Raw genomic sequence first — 11,877 nt, forward strand, 5'->3', positions numbered from 1 at the left:
CATTTGTGATCTCATTTGGGTGATTTTTATGCTTTTAATTTTTACCCCAAACCTATTGCTTGGACACTAAGAAAATGGTACAGTCATGTAAGAAATTATAAAAATGAGAACAGAATAATTTCCACTCTGCTCTACTGATGATGCAAAACTATAGGGTGGATTTATATTAAAAACTTATTGCCCTTTAGATTCAAGAGTTTTGAATTCTGCTTATGAATATTTTCTCTTTCATTTTTCCGTGTATGGAGCCCATAAAATCTAATTATATTCCACTTAAAAATTACAAACGATTCGCAAGCTCCTCTGGAAGAACAGCTTAAGTTTCACTCACTGAAGATGTGTCAGAGAGCTCCAAGTGGTAATTTAATTCCACGGGCCAGCTTTTACTGCCTTAATTTGCAGAGGATACATAGCTTGGATCACACGAACTCAATACAGCATGTATACCAAACACAAAAGGGATGTTTGGAATGATCTGACTGGATAGGTGATCATGCATTTTAAGTGAAAGTCACTGAGATTGCTTGGGGTGCTTAGAGAACTCAGCAGACACCCTCCAGAGCAGCTGATATTAGAGGCTTGGGTGACCACTATTCAGCAGAGATGGCACTAAGCTGCCAGACAGAACAAACAAATTTCACAGATGAGCTCCAAATTCAAGGGCTGACTGCTAATGAAGCTGCTTCTCACATGGGTAACTCTGTTGATCCAAGGTCAGCAGCAGGAATTTACTATTTAATGATAGTTAAAGACTATTGAATAATTGAAGTAATTATACTTAAGATTATATTTTTAATAATAGAGTGTATGAGCATAAGCCATAGGACGTTGTTTCCTAGAGCCAAGTCCTCAGACCCACCTGCATCAGAATCATTTCAAGGTACTTAAAACGCAGATTCCCGGGCTCCAGCCCTGAACTAATCAGAAACTCTGGAGGTGGGGTCCAGGGAGCTACATTTTAGTAGAAGCCCATGTGATTCTTATGTACATTAATTGCAAGAAGCTCTGCTATTAGAGCTGAGGAAGCTAGAATGTACTGGAATAGCTTCTACATGGAGAAACACGTGAACCACCAAGTTACTCTGTGCCTTTGGTTCCCAAGGAGGACCCAGCCTGGGGACAGAACATTCCCAGCAGCTTTCTGTAGCCAAGGAGCTGCAACTCTCTCCTCCAAGTTCACCTCCTTCTGTACAAGGAGGAGAATTCTGCTGGGTGCTTGCCAGAGGGGCCCTGAGATTGGTAACCACAGCACTAGGTCTCTCAGGGCCCAAGGGGAAGCCGCCTATATGAAAGCTAGGGACTCCCTTCTTGTCCCTGGAGAATGTACTAGAATGATTCAAGGATGGCAAAGAAAAAGTGTGTACATTTATGTACAGTACATATATGTAAACTAAAAAAATGTGCAGTATACTGTATATATGTATTTGCATACAATATAATGTGTATGTGTAGTCAAACTGTAATAATTCTACCTAATAAAACAGACAGGAAAAAAAAAGATTGTTTGACAAGGAACACAGATTAGGTAAGCAGCAATTGTTGGGGGATTTGAATGGCAATACAAAACAGTTATCTCAGTGATGCAGCATTAACTACTCTGCATACAGGACCAGGACCGTCTCAGGAACCAGACAAGTTTGTGGTGGAGAAAATACTCAGATTCCCCCACTTTCACATTCTAAGAAAGGCTTTGTTCTGGTGACATCTGGTTTAAAATGAAAATTGAGTGCCTGCTTATGGAGATGCAATCCTTTCTCCTATACTAGAGCATCTCTTCCCTAGGGATGACAGCTTGAACTCTGCATGAGAAAAAACACAACTCTCCCCTCACATTCCTACAGGTGTCTTAGCACCAATATTGCACATATAGTTCAGTATACGTGCACACAGCATATGGTGGACTTAGCCATTGCCTAGAAGTCCAGGGACCTCTGTATTGCTAAGCCCAATGGAAATTTCTCAGTCCTCATCATTCCTGCCCTCCTGATAGCATGGCATTTGACAAACTGAGGCTCCCTCCTTGGAACGCCTCTTTCCTCATCGTTCCGTAACACTGTCTTCTCCCACTCTACCTTCCCAGCAACTTCTTGTGTTTCCTTTAAGGGCTTTTAAAATCCATCACTTCAATATGATTCTTAGGATTCTGACCTAGTTTCTTAAGTCTTTCCAGGCCATTAAGATGTTGGTTACCAATAATAAGAAGTTCTTGATCTTTTTAGTTCACTTATTCCCAAATTAGAAGAATTTGGTTTTTTTTTGGCGGGAGATAATTAGGTTTATTTTATTTAATGGAGGAACTAGGGATTGAACCCAGGACCTTGTACATGCTAAGCACACTATCACTGAGCTATACCCTTCCCCTAGAAGAATTTGTTGAATATTACTTAAACTCACACACACAATATTGCATTAATTTCTTTTAAGAGTTTTAATTTTAAATGATTTTTTAAATTTAAGAAATATTCTTAGTTAAAAAAATTAGTTTCAAGGAGTTTAAAAGGAACAGTAGCAGTCCCTAGTCCTGTCCTCCCCTGCACACCCCTCAGCCACTCCCAGGAGGGAGCCTGTTTCACTGTCTTTTGCTGGTTTCCTGGATATGTAGTAATAACATGCTCATATCACTACTTCTTGATTTATCAATTTAAAACATTATCTATTGACCTCTTCCAATGATAGTAAAGAATATAGCTCGTAACACTCCCCTCTTTACCTCTTAAAATCTAGCTCCCAATATTAGATCTGTTTTTGATTAAACTATTATATATTATAATGAATTTATGTATATACATGTGTAAATAACATTAATGTGCATATGTAAATACACACGTGTATTTATTGTTCCATCTCTTGACCATCCAGTAAGATGAGGATATTAGTGTCTGGACCCTTGCCTTTCACTTTCCTTCAACTTCACAAATCATTTTCATTTATACCTTGGCAGTTTTGATAAATACACATTTTATTATGTATATACTTTATCATAAAACTCCTTTATCTTTGTAGAAGGATTCTAGAAGTTAATGAATAAACTGCATTTACATTACAATGATTATTTATCACCAGCAGCAGAATTAAGTAAAATATACTGTAGTTATTTTCTTCTAGAGACTTATGTTCTTCTTAGAGTTTCTAACTGCCTCCCCCACCCAACCTCTGTATTTGCCCTTATATTCTGGCTGTCAACTTCACCATCATTATCAATTTGTCCTCACCCCCCTCCAAAGACCACCCTCCAGAAGCCCTCCTTCCTCCTGCTCTGTCGAATCAGCACCAATTGTTCTCCAGATCTGACGCTCAGCTATCATCCTGGGAATTCCCTTCTCTGCTCTCCCAGAGTGTAGCCACTCTTTCTTGGATCCCATGTCCTCCTTTTTCTTGGTTTATTTAAATTTCTAATTAAAAAGTAATATGCTTGTTATAACAAGTATAGAGATATATAAATCTCCCCTCCTTCTCCTCCAACCTTGCATTTCAGAGGGCACCTAAGTTAACAGCGTGGTGGGCCCTCTACAACTTCATCTATGCTCAAATACACATACTCAAACATACAAACACATGTGAGTGTGAGTTCCTTCTCTTTTACAAAAGTGGAATCATATCTTCCAGCTCAGGGTATTTTTTGCTACATACACAGTGCTACAATGGCTATTCCAGTCTCTAAATTTCTTCATCTATGAAATAGAATAAATATTTGCATGCAAAGTGCTTTGGGATACTTGAGGTAGAAATGACATACAAATATTAGGTTATTATTTTGGCACATTTATGTGTATGTTTTTTATAAAGTCTGCTTATTCGGTAATGCTTAGAAAAATTAAATAGAATCTATATAGATTTTCAAATAAAGTCCTAATAAAAATATAAGCTCCTAAAAGCATCAGTATCTTAATTATTCTGAATTTTTAAAAAAAAAAAACAAGTGTTCTTGGGATGATCTAAACAGTTCTAAATTAAAGACCAAACGGGAAAGTTGTCTGGAAAGTTTTGGAATGGAAAATTTGAGATCCCTTTTGAAAAGTAACACAAAGAATGAAGGACTCTGTAGTGTGAAAACCTTTGTAGAGAGCAAAGCACCATAATTCACTGATGAATCCCACACATTCTTCAGTCATTGTTAATTTTAAAAAGCTTTTCAATAAACACTTGAGACACTCTTTTTTGTAAAAAAGCAAGCACTATACTCTAGTTTAAAGATCTTCCCATAGTTTAAGAACAAATTAAACTTAAAAAAAAAAAAACCAAAAACCAAATAAACAGATCTGAAAGAAAAAAAAAAAGGAATCATATACATCTTACTCTGCAACTTGCTTCTCCCACCCCCGATTTAACGATATATTGTAAACCTTTCTCAGCTCAATATATAGCTGCTTCTGGTTCCACAGCATGGATATACCATATTTAGTCACCTATTTCCTATAATTAACAGTCAGGTTATTTTCAGTTTTTATGTCACTGCAAATCAATAAACATACTTGTGAATGAATCCTTACATACTGATATATTGGTGCTTTTACTTCTATAGGATTTCTAAAACTGAAATTACTGGATCAAAGGCAAACATAATATTAAAAAACTATCAGAGTATAAGGTATGTACCAAGAAGCATATCATAAATGTGCAGTTATTCATAAATGAATTCTCACAACAAATACAACATAGTGTGACCAGTATCCAGATCAAGAGACAGAATATTGTCAGTACCCAAGGAGCCCACCTCCTACACTCCACTCCCAAGGTACTCTCTCTCCTGACCACTAATGATGTGCATGTTTTTTATTTGAAGATACTGCTGCACTGTTTTCCCCGAGTGTTGTAGCTACTCAGATTCCCACGAGTAATGCGCGAATGTTAGCAGTTTTCCCTCTAACCTTAGCTGTCACTTCACAACTTCTTGCTTACCTGATGGGTGAAAATGGTATCTCATTGTTATTTTAATTCACATTTTCCCTGACTAACCAGTGATGTTGAGCCTGATGGCACGCATTCCTTAATTTACACACGAGAAAATCAAGGCTCAAAGAAAAGCGGTTAACTATCTACAGTAGCCAAGACATGTAAACAATCTAAATGTCCATTGACAGGTGACTGGATAAAGAAGATGTGGTACATATATACAATGGAACACTACTCACCCATAAAAAAGAATAAAATGCCATTTGCAGCAACAGGGATGGCCCTGGAGATTGTCATTCTAAGTGAAGTAAGCCATAAAGAGAAAGAAAAATAAAAGATACCATATGATATCACTTATATGTGGAATCTAAAAAAAAAAAAAGACAAATGAACTTATTTACAAAACAGCCTCACAGACATAGAAAAAAACTTACGGTTACGAGAGGGGAAGAGGGTGGGAAGTGATAAATCGTGAGTTTGAAATTTGCAGATACTAATATATATAAAATAGATAAACAAATTCATACTGTATAGCACAGGGAACTATATTCAACATCTTATAGTAACTTATGGTGAAAAAGAATATATATATATGTGTGTTCATGCATGACTGAAGCATTATGCTGTACACCAGAAATTGACACACTGTAAACTGACTGTACTTCAATAAAAACATATATAAACTCTCCTAAAAAAAAAAAACAAACCACTAATCTTGCTGAGTCACTTTAACAGCTGCTTGGTTCCTGTGGAGGGGCTCAGAGCTGGGTGGGGCTCAGCAGGGGATCATCCATCCCTCAGCTTTGGTAAAGTTCCCCAAGCACACCTCATTCAAGCTCTAAAGGAAAGCAGGAAAAGACGGACACACACACCCCCCTCATGTTACTCTGCTGGGCTGGGAGACAAACCTTGCTCTGCTCATACAAACTTTCGGGCTGTTTTGTAGTCATGGCTCAAAGACTGGCTTGGGGGCACGAAGGGGAGGGAGCCTTGCGGAACGCCGGCAGGGAGGGCTGGCCTGTGGAGCGATATGAGTAATCTAGCCGGGTTGAGAAAACCATCAAGCCATCGCATGTGCAACAAATCTCTCCTGAGGTCCTGAAGGCCGTGGGGAAAGTGGAAAGATCTGAGGACTGAAAGTCAGGAGGCTTTTGGAGGCATCACTTGCCCTCTCAGAGCCCATTTTCTCCTCTCTGAGAAGAAGGGCTTGGAGGTGTGGAGCATAGGAGATGCCTGGGAAGGATGCAGACCCTCTGGGGTCGGCAAGGCAGGGCCAGACGGACAATTGTCCTCGCACGTCTGAAACAGTAGCAGCTGTAGGCAGGCGTGGACCATGGCCAAATGAGTGTTTGCTGTGGCGGCTGAGGATGAAGGTCATCTAGAGGAGGTGGGACGAGAGCTGAGCCCTGAAGGTGGGGTTGCAATGGCTGACAGCAGGCAGGGCATGGCCTAATTTGGGGGGGAAGAGATGGAAAGGAGGGGTTTTAACAGCAAAGACCCAGAGGGGAAAATGAGAAGAGTGACCCTGGCTGAAGAAAATACTGAAAGAAGCACCAGTGGAGACTTGAGGCTGGAAAGAGGCTGAGGCCAGACGGGCCACCGTGAAGGGCCGGAGTTCTCGGCGAGGAGTGTGTCCTGCGGGAACCAAACGGCTGTGCTTTCACAGGCAGTGTTAGGAGGCAACGAGTCAAATCCAGGGTGTTTTAGTTTTTTAAGCTAAACTGTAGCAAATTATCACCTACTTGGTGGCTGCTGCCACAAATTACCCAAAATTTGGTGCCTGAAAAATGACACGAATGTACTATCTTACAGTTCCAATGGTTAGGAGTCTGACACGGGTAGCACTGGGCTAAAACTTAGGTGTTAGCAGGGCTGCCTTCCTTTCTGGAGGCTCTGCAGGAGAATCTGCTTCCTTACCTTTTCTGGCTTCTGCATTCCTTGGCTCATGGCTTCTCAGTCCATCCTGAAAGCGAGCAAAGGCTAAGCGTGGCCTTATCACACCACATCGCTCGGCCCTCTTCTCCTCCCTTGGGCTTCCATTTTTAAGAACGCCTGTGATTACATGGGTCCCACCTGGATAATCCAGGCCACGCCCTATTTAAGAGCATCTGATTAGTAGCATTAATTCCATCTGCAACCTTAACTGCCCTTGGCCATGTGAGGTAGCAGGTTCCAGGGATTAGGATGATTAGGCCACGGACCTTTGCTGGGGCTCTTAGTCTGCCTACCATACTGGGCTAGTTATGGGGACTCCTTGCAAGCAGAAAAGGAGAAGGAGAGGGAGGAGGAGGAGAAGAGAAGTGTATTGGCTTAAACAACTAAGGCCTCAGTGTCTTTTGTCTCTTTACTTCTTGCATCTGCTTTCCTCTCTGTGGGTTTTCAGGCAGTCACCCTCCAGGAGTGGCCTCCAGAAGCACTGACATCCCACTGGTTTAGCAACATTAAAAAAGAGTCCCCTCTCCCAGTAGCTTCGGCATAACCCAGGACAATGAGTATCGACTCTGACCCAACTTCATCCAGGGCTGTCCCTGGACCAAACACTGGCCTAGAAGACAATGCCCATTGGCCAGGCATGAGTTTCACATGCACCCCTAGAGCTGAAACAGGGGAAGCCCCACCAAACCACATGGAATGGAATTTGGGGATAGGTGGTTCCTTAAAGGATAAGCAGCAGCACACTACCCCCCAAAAAACAATGGTGGTAATGACTGCAACAGTATGAATTGTAATACTTAATGCCACAAAACCATACACTTAAAAATGATTACAATGGTAAATTTTATGTCATGCATATTTTAACACACACACACACACACAATCAATATAGGCCACAGCATCAACCCTTGGACTTTTGCTAGGCCTGCTAGCAAAGAGGAGCTTTGTCTTTCCACAGAGATCACTAGGCTGGTGTGAGCCTGGCTTGAAGTGGCTGGGGCCACCACATCACCATGTGGAGAGAAAACGTGGCTCAGAGCAGAGATGATATGAGGAAAGCAGAGCCCAAAGGTGCAGTCAGATTCCTGATAATGATGAAGGTGACACCTGGACCCTGGCGTGCCTGAAGCCCTGACCCATCCAATAATCTCTTATGCTTAGATCAGTCCACTTTGAGTCTCTGTCATCGGCAATTAAGAGTACAGACTTAAGGGAAAAACACACACACACACACACACAACAAAACTAAAGAAAGTTCCTCACGCCCCTCTGGAGGAAGATAGTAATCCTCAAAAAAAATCACTCACCTATTCAAGTTACCTGTGTGTTCAAGCTAAGCTTATCAGTTCACAGGGCCAATTTTGAATGAAAAGATGTGATATTGTTACGTACATGAAGCAAACTATGTATAGTGATTTACTTTAATTTAAAATATAAATTGGGAATTATTTCCTTAAAATAGTGGTTCTCAAAGTGTGGTTCCTGCCTCAGCAGCAGCAGGAACCACTTGTTGGAAATGCAAACTCTCAGGCCCCCCAGACCCGCTGAACCACAAACTCTGGGCTGTGGCCAGCCATCTAGGTGCTCACGAGCCTTCCGGGTGACTGATGCAAGCTCAGGTTTGAGAACCATTTTCTCAAAGCATTCTTAATTTTGTTGTTCTCCTGAGCATTTTAAACGAGATTCACTTTAAATAATTAGACTTAACCATGGGGGAGAGGGTATATTTCAGTGGCAGTGAGGCGGGAAGCCCCATAAAAAGACCGGTAGGACCCCTAGGCAGGGATGCTACTCTCCTCCCAGCACTGTCCAGTTCCCTGGCCCAGAGGCTTTATCTCACTTTTTGCCTCTAAAGAGGCTAACTTACACCTAAAATTCTATTGGTTCCCTGAGCTCACTTCTGATTGGTTATTACTCTCACTCCTGATTGGTTATTACTCTCACTTCTGATTGGTTATTACTCTCACTTCTGACTGGTTATTACTCTCACTTCTGATTGGTCCATATGTAGTGCTTCATTTGCCTGGAGCTCACTCCTGATTCGGTATATTTCTACAAAGCTTGTTCCTGGTTGGTCAATTTCTGTTGTACTTTATTTGCATATGATGTTGCAAAGTGTAAAACCGGCAGCCTATAAAAGGCCTGTGTAAACCTACAGACGGGGTCCAGAGCTTGAAGTATTAACTTATCTGGGCCTGCTGGCATCATAAAAGTAAGTTCTCCAACTCTGTGAGTGCTGCTTGGTATCTCGCCCAGATCCAGGTTGCTGTCACAACTGAGCTGTAAAACATTTTTCCACAACAGCAGGATGTGTGCTTAGCATGTATGAGGTCCTGGGTTCAATCCCCATTACTTCCAGTTAAAAATAAATAAATAAATAAATAAATAAATAAATAAATAAATAAATAAATAAATAAATAAATAAATAGCAAGCTATAAGGAAAAAAATTTAAATTAAAAAATAATTAAAATAAATAAGGAAACCTAATTACCTCCTCCCCAAAACAAAGACCTAGACTTAACCAGGGATTTTCAGGGAATACAAATTATTTCATAAAGTGTATGCAATACACATGGGAGCACGTGTCATATTAAAGTATTTGCCTTAAAATGTTTAAAATAAAATAATATATAACCATAATTTATTTTTTAAATGTTTAAAATAAAAAAAAAGTAGAGGTACTGGGGATTGAACTCAGAATCTTGTGCACGGTAAGCATGTGCTCTAGCCCTGAGCTAGACCCACCTCCCTTTAACCATAATTTAAAGATTGAAAAGAAGAGGAAGAAGAGCAAGGGATGTTGGGTAGGAAACAGCAAGAGAAATCCACAAATAGCAGATGCCAGACAAGCTGGATCAAGGGCAGGCAGCCTGAAGGCCAGAAGACATCTGAAGGCTCTTAAAGTATTTAGATGTGAGATGTTGAGGAAATGGAAAGGAGAGACAGTAGAAAAAGCTTTAAATCAATGATTCTCAAACTTTTTAGTCTTAGGACCACTTTATACTTTTTTAAATTACTGAATTTTGTTGCTGATGGTTATATTCATTGATGTTTACCATATCAGAAAATAAAACTAAGAAAAACCTAAATAACAAGAATAAACTTACTACATATTAACATGTTTTATGATTAATAATTATATATTCTAATAACTGAATCACTTTGATGTACAGCTGAAACTAACACAATATTGTAAATCATCTATACTTCAATAACAAAATAATTATACATTCCAAAATGAAAAAAACTAGTGAGAAGAGAGGCATTTTTACATCTTTTTCCATTTTTTAAGATTTCTTTGATGTCCAGCTGACAAGACAGCTTGCTGGATTCTCATATCTGTCTCTACATTCAATCTATTATGATACTATGTTATCACACAGCTACTGAAACTCCACTGGACCTTGCAAGAGAAGGAGAATTAAAAAGGCATGTAACATCTTAGTATTATTGTGAAAAGAGCTCTGACCTCACAGATCCTTGAAAAGGTCTCAGGGATCCCCAGGGGTGCCTGGACACACTGAAAAAAACCTGTTACTCTTGGAAATAGACCTGGATTGAGTTCTGGTTATACTACTTTCTAGCTGTGTGGCCTTGGGCAAGTTATTTAACCTTTCTGAGCTTCCCTTTTCCCATCTGTAATGAAGCTCCCCTCATAGGTTGGTGGTGAGGGTTAAATTAAACAATATACATGCCTGGGACACATTTAGCACTGAGCAGATGTAACCCATTTCTGTTGTTACTGAAGTTCGGGGCTGGGGTGACTGGGTAAGTAGTGGTGTCATTGCCAGGAATAGGGATGTAAAGGGTGGGAGGAGCAGGGAGGGTCAAGAAAAACTTGATTGGGTCCTGGTGAGTTTGAATTGATGATGGGCCACCCAGAAGGACCAGCCAGGCTAGAGCTCTGGGGTCAGATCCCAGCTGGAGGTCAAGACTTGTGAAAGGCAGTTTCACAGGAGGAAATGGAAGACGTAAAGGCCAAGAATGTCAGCTCTGTGAGGGCAGGAAAAGTGCTGTTGGGCCCTTGCTCTGAGAACAGTGTGGGGCATGAAGCGAGGTACTGGGTTATATTTGGTAAGGAGGCTGAATGCAGTCTGGGCTGAAATCCACTGCTCAGGACTGGAAGTGGAAATAAACCAGGGAAAGTGAAGGACGACCAGTCCTGGGGCCATGGAGAGGCAGGAACAACTCCTGGAGAAGAACAGGATGCCAGTCTCCTCTGGGAATGTTTGCTTTTCATCAACAAGGACTCCTTCCTGAAGTTTTGGTTGAGACACTCACCTTTTGAATTGGACCACTGAACTAGGCTCCAAGTCTGGACAGACAGGGATCAGCGAGGGGTCTTGGCTGTGCTCTGGCCCTTTAGGTGTCTCTGCACACTTGGTTGCTCATTTTACATAGGTTACCTTGCCCCTGGGTTGTTTTATTTCCTTTTGTGGGAGGGAGAGAAAGTGTGCTTTCATGTGATTCTTGAAGTTGGGATTTACAGCAGAAGATCATTGACACCCTAGCCTTTACTGTCTCACAGAAGAAGAAAGAGGAGGTACAATTCAGACACCAATGTCTCTTCTCCATGTGTGTCTGCTCCCGCTGCGGATGTGCAGGGGGTGCAGGGATGGGGACCCTCCCTCTCCACCCTCCCCTTGGTCCAATTCTTTCCTTTTCCAGGATATGCATGCAGGCTGTCGTCTTGGAGTCAGCAGCTATGTGTCCCCATAATTCTTCTAACAAGCCTGGAATGGACATTTTTAAGGTCACTATAACTTCAACAAAGTCACTCTTTCTTAATTTTAACTTTTACTACAGTATCTTAAGGCAGTGTCAATGGCTGAAAACTATTGGATAGTGGAGATCTTGGGAACTTATCTAGATTTTTGGATTTTAATTCTTAGGGAAATAATGCCCTTTTATATGTGTGTTTGCTATAAGCTTTATGTTTTTAGGCTTAACTTTGTCATATAAGAACTCTCTGCTGAGGGGCTCCTGGTGATCCTTTCTTGGATGGATGTATCTGATAGTCTGATCCTTCCTGTAATGTGACAAAGGAC

The sequence above is a fragment of the Camelus bactrianus genome, chromosome 11 (assembly GCF_048773025.1).
Source record: "Camelus bactrianus isolate YW-2024 breed Bactrian camel chromosome 11, ASM4877302v1, whole genome shotgun sequence".
Lineage (NCBI taxonomy): Eukaryota > Metazoa > Chordata > Mammalia > Artiodactyla > Camelidae > Camelus > Camelus bactrianus.